Source organism: Lytechinus variegatus, chromosome 6 (genome assembly GCF_018143015.1).
Source record: "Lytechinus variegatus isolate NC3 chromosome 6, Lvar_3.0, whole genome shotgun sequence".
Classification (NCBI taxonomy): domain Eukaryota; kingdom Metazoa; phylum Echinodermata; class Echinoidea; order Temnopleuroida; family Toxopneustidae; genus Lytechinus; species Lytechinus variegatus.
Window position 1 is genome coordinate 45,495,025 of NC_054745.1, and position 8,486 is coordinate 45,503,510.

An 8,486-nucleotide genomic window follows, 5' to 3' on the forward strand; every position below is an offset into this window, starting at 1 on the left:
TATTGAAATAACCTAAAGTTTTAGCTTGTGATTCACGCTCGCAACACCTCGCAATAATGCCATTTTAAGAATAATTGACCACAAAAAGCGTTATACAACTTCACCTTTGAATTTGTTTTACTAAGCCGCTCGCTCATTATAATCTCTCCCGAAAAATGAAGCCTAAATATACATTTTGCCATAATAAGAAGTCACTTCAAAAAAAGTTTTTCTCTACTTAATCACTATCAAACACACAATGACTTCAAGCAGATGAAAATATGACCAAAGTGCCCATTTTGACGTACACTATGAGTTTCATTTTTTGGCTTTACCCCTAACGAAAATTCTTTCGGCCGCCCTTGCCTTCCCATCCTCATAATAATTGAACGGGAACAGTGTCCCCCGCCCCCCTCCCCTCTGCCTCTGCTTTCCCGGTTTTCATTTTTCGGATTAACGTTTTTTATTTTGTTTTCGGATTAACGAACCTTATTTTGTTTTCGGATTAACGAACCTTATTTTGTTTTCGGATTAACGAACCTTATTTTGTTTTCGGATTAACGAACCTTATTTCGTTTTCGGATTAACGAACCTTCGGAAAAACGAACCTTATTTCGTTTTCGGATTAACGAACCTTCGGAAAAACGAACCTTATTTCGTTTTCGGATTAACGAACCTTCGGAACAACGAACCTTCGGAACAACGAACCTTATTTCGTTTTCGGATTAACGAACCTTCGGAACAACGAACCTTATTTCGTTTTCGGATTATCGAACCTTCGGAATAACGAACCGTCGGAATTACGCCACAAATGTTCGGATTAACGAACCTTTTTTCGTTTTCGGATTAACGAACATCGAGGTATAGGCAATTTACGTGTTTCGGAATTACGAACCTTCGGAATAAAGAACCTTCGGAATTACGAAGCTTCGGAATTACGAAGTGTAACCGGTGTCACCTGCGGGGTGTTTTATATAGACATGTACGATATGCATCCAAATACCAAAAAGTTTCAAGTATTCCATTCAAAATTGGAAATGAAATTTCTGTTTTCATGCGAAAGGGACTAAATCGTCTTTCGCTTCTTCTTCATAAATTTATGTTTCCATAGATTGGAAGTTCTTCTACGATGTTTAAGAATCTTAGGTAACAAAAATTACAGTTAAAAAGATCTTGAAAATGCAATATATTTTATAAGATTTTATTGAATTGAGTCCGATGTTTTACATGAAAAGTCCCGACGGTTAACAAATGAATACAAAAATTAACGTAAATATGATGGTACTTCTCTCTTTCCTTACGTAGTAACATGTAGAAAATTCCCTGATAGAGCAATAACTTGAAATAAAAAATATTAATAGTAATAGTAAATATCAAAAGCTCGTATCAAATTGAATATATCTAGGAGAATTCGTTATTGTCATTTCTGGTACCTTTTTTTGATGACTCTTAAACGTAGGGCCGCCTGAATGGAAACAATTTTTTTTTTTTTTGTTAAATAAAAACGTTGTCTTCAAATAGACAGACCAAATACACCTCGCTAGCTTCTTGAAGGTGCATCACCTACCCTGGAAATCTGGAAGCGATGCTCCAATTTGAAGTTCTGGGATATCGCCCTCACTTGCCGCTAGAAAGGAAGTTTGCAAAAGATTTGATTTGTGAAAAATGAGCAAAAGTGGGTTTAGTCCATTTTTGCATGTAAACTCTTCATATCTTGACTTCATAAATCTTAAAGTACGATATGATTGACAAAGAAACACGTAGTGTCGTGACTGGATATGCTCTTCTGAGTTTTCGTTGCGTTAATACTTTATCTTGCAGATCGAATTGGTATTTGAAATGGAAAGATCTTTTTGAAGAAACAATAGAGTACGTTGCTAGATACTGATCGATTTAATCGGTCGGTATACATGTTCACCAACTGATTATTTTGACCGGTTCCATGACATTTACTCCGACGATAATTACTCCGCTGTGAATAATACACACTAATGGAGTTACCAACTTAAACCCTGGATATAACACTGTACCCTATCATAAACCTTAGTCTAAACCTAACATAAAACACATTGCAACACTAAACCTAAGACAAAATAAAGCCAAGAGAAATTGTCGCAGGAGTTATCTGAATCAGGTGTAATTGATAAGTCAAAATAAATACTTACATCAGTACATGTAAGATTCGTGTGATTTATATCTATAAGAATACAATCGATACACGGCAAATCGCACAATGTAATTGGGTCTTTGCTGAGTTCTAAGAATATTCTTGATTTTCTCATGATCGTAAGTTTCTAACAGTCTTCACTGTACTTACACCCGGCCCCCATCTGAATGAACACATGAAAACGTTCATGAATATATTATGTATATATTATCACCGACATGTCTAAGCTTTTCAAAATGAAAATATATTCAAGACTTAAAAGAAATTATAAACATTTTCAAAAAGTCCATTTATGTCGATATTCATTAAATTTCCTGACGAATTTAAACAAATGGATAATCAGCATTTTCAGTGCTTAAAGGGATGTTCAGGGCTAAAGATATTTATATCTCATTATAGTCTGATTATACAATTCACAGAGCAGAATGCTGAAAATATGATCAAAATCGGATAACAAATAATGAAGTTATTGAATTCTAAAGATTTTCATTATTACGGTGAAACCGTTCTAGGCATGTCTTCATGACTATTCATCAGGTAGGCTGATGATGTCATATCCACACTTGCTTTTGTATTTCATTATGTGAAATTTGGTTTATTCTAAATGTTTTAACCAAAAACTAAAACAATCGGATTGACAACTGATTTCATTTATATACATTTATTTAAAAAATGAAACAATTATGATTGTTTAATTAATGATATTTTAATCAATGTACTGAACACTGAACTGGATAAATTGGTACAATGGATTAGGGCTAATAAATTGTCAATTAATGTTCAAAAAAAGAAATGCATGCTTATTAGCAATTCTTTAGAACAATTGCCATTCAATATCAAATTAGACAATGTAGAAATTGAAGTTGTTACTACAACAAAATTTTTAGGTTTCATAATACACAACAAATTATCTTGGAAATCGCATATTGACTCTATATGTCGTACAATTTCACGCAATATTGGTGTTATCAACAAAGTTAAGTTTTTTCTTCCAACTTCCGCCCTAAAAATGCTTTATTCAACATTAATTTTACCATATCTAAATTATGGAGCAATTGTTTGGGGAAACTCAACCTACCTAGATAGAATATTGCTTTTACAAAAGAAGGCATTGCGTGTTATTTTCAACTTGTCCTGGAGATCCCACACAGATGAGTTGTTTTTAAACAATAACATTCTAAAAAAAAAAACACTGTACCAATACCATTTAGGTCAATTCATGTATCAGTTAAACAATAATATGTTACCACCCATATTTAATTCTTCATTGAACAAAAACAAAACCCTTCACAAATATCCCACACGTCAATCCGATGAATTTCATTTACCACTACCCCGGACCATCCTTGCAAAATCAATTTTTACTTTTGAAGGCCCTAGACTCTGGGGAACTATTAATAGTAACATCAAAGAATCTCCTAGCCTTAATTCTTTCAAATATAAGTTTAAAAAAATTCTTCAAGATAACCATTTAATTTAACTCTTCATCGCTCAAACTCTTGTATTTTTTTAATCAAACATGTTTATCATGTCACGTACACTTTTACATCTCTTTCGTTTCCCTGTTCATCGGCGAGGTCTGTCTGTGAGTGCTGGGGCTGGATTCTGGAAACCTTTAATCTCTCTTTTTCTTATTTCCTTTTCTATTTTTATTTCCCATTTGTCCTTTTAATTCAACTGGTTATGCTCAAGTTGTTATTTTTTTTATATGCTAAACAACTGCAAGGATATTTATTAGGAGGCTGCATTCTACAAGCTCCGCTTTTTAGCAGCCTCCTCCATTTCCAACCTGATTTGTAATAATCTTGAATATAATTTTCTGTACAGGAATATTAATATGTTTTGTTATTTATATATGTCAACATGTACAGAAGAAACTGTAATTGTTGAAAATGGAAATAAACGAATGAAATGAAATGATTTAATGTAATAACATACGAAAAATTAAAGTGGGGATATGACATAATCAGCCCAACAAATGAATATTCATGAAGACATGCCTAGAATTGTTTCACCGGAATAATGCAAATCTTTAGAATTGAATAATATTGATATTTGTGATCCGATTTGATAAATTTTTCAGCATTTTGTTTTTTTAATTTTATTCCATTTATTTAGATATAAATACTTTCGGCCCGGAGCATCCCTTTAAAACGACATTCAAAGGGCCATTGTCATGTAGATTCAGAATGTATATGTATGACTAACCAATTATTATTTGCTTTTCAGTTTGCTTCCCAATGCCATGGTCTATAAAACTCTATTTAAAGGTTTATCTGATATCTGATGTATCGCTTTTGTTGAGCTCTAAGCATTGAGTTTCTTATAATCGTCTTCACTATATTGACGTCCGGCCTTCATCTGTGGAAAGAAAACATAAACAAGTTTACGATTACATTAGATATGAAAATTAAAATATAATATATGAAATTTCAAATTTTATACTTTTACTAATTTATGAACATTGTCAAAAATTCAATTTATGTCTACATTAATTACGGTATTACGGCCATTCCACGTAGATTTAGAAACTATATGAGGCTAGACCATTCATTTCTTGCTTTTTTCAGTTCCTCAAATAGGTATAATTATAACAATCTGGCGTATGCGAAACATGTAAACATTTCTAGACCAGTATTTTACTATGTTTCGATGAATTATCCGTTTATCACGTGTATGTTAGTCCGGGGGTGTGCCACCTTGGTATGGGGAGGGTGGGGGGGATTCGACTTAATTTGTACGTCATTGTGTCAAATCAATTAAAAGATATCTAAATGTCTCTTTTTCAAACTATCCTTAGTTTTTCTATTTTTTTTTTCTCTTTTACTACTTAAAAAAATACCCTCGTGCGAGGGAAATATTGACATCGTCTTTATTTTTTTCTATGTTAAAATCATAATAGTATTGAGCTGTCACCCAAAGTCATGAGCAGCGATTTTGGTCCTGGAGATAGGGGACCCTCTTTATTGGATAATGTGTAAATTTCTCATTTCAAATAGGAGAAACACCCCCCCCCCCCCTCTCCGCCCTCCATCAATTGCTGCCCATGCTCACAGTTATCTCATTATCTAAACTCACAAAATTATGTTGACAATGTGAAAACAATTCAACCAACGAAATTATGCGAAAAACAAATTGTAGTATGTGCTGTTTGCAAAATGTGTGTGCAAGAGGTGAATTATTGTTCTTACCTTTTTGACTGCACCAAACTGACGATATATAAGATCGAACGCAGAGGACGCTGTTTCTCTGACCTTTTGCTCCTCTTTAGTTATCTCGTAGTACGTCTTGGGTGATGTAAAACTTTTTTGTTTGATAGAAGGAAGCTTAGTGAGTTCCGATGATCTGCAAGAAATTAATAGCATCAAAATCAGTACCAGACTCGCAATGTATCATATGAAAGCAATTGAATTATTTGTTCATATACAAACCAAGTTAACACTGAAATAGTAAGAGCACTGAATAGAAAAAAGGATCAAGGAAAGGTAGATCCACCAAAATACGCAATCGAAGATGCCGCAAAAGAGGGAAAAAAGATTACAATAAATTAAAGAATATAAGATAACGGCAAAGAAGAAACAAACACATAACAAGGTTATAAAGTGTGAGACGTTGCAATTCAAGAGGCGAAAGACAAGAAGGTCCATTTTTATTCATCTTGACTACTTAGGATTGCCTCACACAGAATATAATCTGATCTTTATATAAAATAGAATAATATGTTAATCAGACAGCTGATAGACTTCCATAAAATGCTGGATAGCGTTCCCGCCGCAAACATTTGTTTCATACTTTAAAGGTCAAGTCCATCTCAGAAAAATGTTGATTTGAATCAATAGAGAAAAATCAGACAAGCACAATGCTGAAAATTTCATCAAAATCGGATGTAAAATAAGAAAGTTATGACATTTCAAAGTTTCGCTTATTTTCAACAAAATAGTTATATGAACGAGCCAGTTACATCCAAATGAAAGGGTTGATGATGTCACTCACTATTTCTTTTGTTTTTTATTGTTTGAATTATACAATATTTCAATTTTTTACAAATTTGACAATTAGGACCTCTTTGCCTGAAGCACAAAATGTTAAAATAATGGAATTCCACGTGTTTAGGGAGGAATGAAGCTTCAGTTAACACGACGATGACGAGAAAATCAAAATATTTCATATTTCATAAAATAAAATACAAAAGAAATAGTGAGTGAGTGATGTCATCAACTCTCTCATTTGGATGTAACTGGCTCGTTCATATAACTATTTTGTTGAAAATAAGCGAAATTTTAAATGCCATAACTTTCTTATTTTACATCCGATTTTGATGAAACTTTCAGTGCTGTGCTTGTTGATTTTTTCTTTTTATTCAAATCAAGTTTTTGTTGGGGTGGACTTGTCCTTTAAAATGAAGGAATCTATAAACTGTATTTATACCTCAGCTCCGTATCACCTTCACCTTTTGATCGTTGTCTCCCTTGTCCTCTAATACTCTTTGTTGTTGATTCATAATATCGCTTCTGTCGTTCCTTTGAACTCCTCCGTTGACTTGAAAAGGACTGAATGCCTCTATGGTATCTAGCTGGTAATACTGACGTGTCATCTCCCCCGATACCTTCTCGTTGTTCATCTAAAAATCGTGGCAGATTTGAATTAATAGGCCTTAGTCGAGATACTACACCTGCTGGGTGACTACTTTCATATCTCTTGGCATCAGCAATGACCTGAAAAAAATATTCATGTCAAAACTTATAATGAGGGGAAAAAATCAGGAACTTCTTTTAAATGGGGGTATTTCAGCCACCTTGAGTGAAAATAGAAAAGCGGTATGAAGAAGCCTAGAACGTATGTAGGCCTACGGAGAATTCATTTGATAAAAAATGACATCATCTGTGGGTTGTTTTACCACCCTTTAAAATATTCGGGCGCCGCCCTTAGAAAAAATTGCAAAAGGAATGTCTACATCTTGACAAAATACAGTTTGAAACAGTTTGGAAACAAGTTGATCAATCTAAAAAACGTCGGTCTTATGCCAAAAGGGCCTTAACTGCTTTTGGCCATTCCGAGATAATGGCATTTATAAAGGTTTTGGCCTCTCTAATAATCAAAAGTTTGTGGTCGTTTGTTTTTTGCTTTTGAAGCCAATTTCGATAAACGTGTTAAGTTATTAAGTTTTACATGAAATGTGTTAAATTTATTATAAAATATTCAGAACCCCTAAAATCGGGTTAAGGCCCTTTTGGCATAAGGCCGACGAAAAATGGCTTTGAACGTACACCATCATCATTCTATACAATATTAAAATCGCCTTATAAAAGGCAAACATGCCTGGTAGACGATATTGAATGCAAACCCTATCACGTTACTAAAACATACAGATAATACCTATTGACCCAAGTTGACATTTTCTCTTCAACGTAATGTTCTTCATATATGGTCATCAAAATTTGATATATTAAGAACATTAAACATACAGACAAATATATTATTAAAAGTTAATGTGAGTTAACATTAACATGATTTATTTCTTTACCTTAACAAGAAACTTTTTGATTTCGCTGCTCACTGAAACTTGAAGATGAGGGTGGCTAGTCATAGTGGTAGATGGGGTTCGCCAGTCATAATAGTTCTTCGGCTCTCCAGGGTCATTCATTCTATCGTATGGCCGCTAGCTTCACAACCCTGAACATTTTCTACAAAATTTTTATCAAGAAAATGACAATAATAGACTAGTTTCACAAAGCATATGCGACCAGTGACTTGTAAAGCTCTAATTTTATTACAAAAGCCTTTTATTTTTGCTTTTTGTTAGAATAGACACTGTCTCGGGTCAGATTTAGATTTTAATATCATTGCGTTGTGGCTCAGTGGATAAGTCTTCTGACTTTGAAACAGAGGGTCGTGGGTTCGAATCCCAGCCATGGCGTAATTTCCTTCAGCAAGAAATTTATCCACACTGTGCTGCACTCAACCCAGGTGAGGTGAATGGGTACCCCGCAGGATTAATCCCTTGAATGCATGAGCGCTGAGAGGCAGCTCGAGCTAAAGCCGGGGTAATAATAATAACAACGCGCCTCGGAATAGAATATTTCTAGATAGATGGCGATATATAAATGCCTATTATTATTATTATTATTATTATTATTCTCTTTTATAAGTACTCTGTATTTCTTACCTACATTGATGTCTGGTGGGGGCAGCATGGTGTAAACGTCTGACAAGCTGCGCTTATCCTAGTATTTCATGATCACTTTGTGATTAATTTCACTTTTAACTTTGTCCGAAATTTATTTTAACCTCCGCAACGAATACTGCCACAATTTTTTTCTCCCTTTTAAACTGAATTATA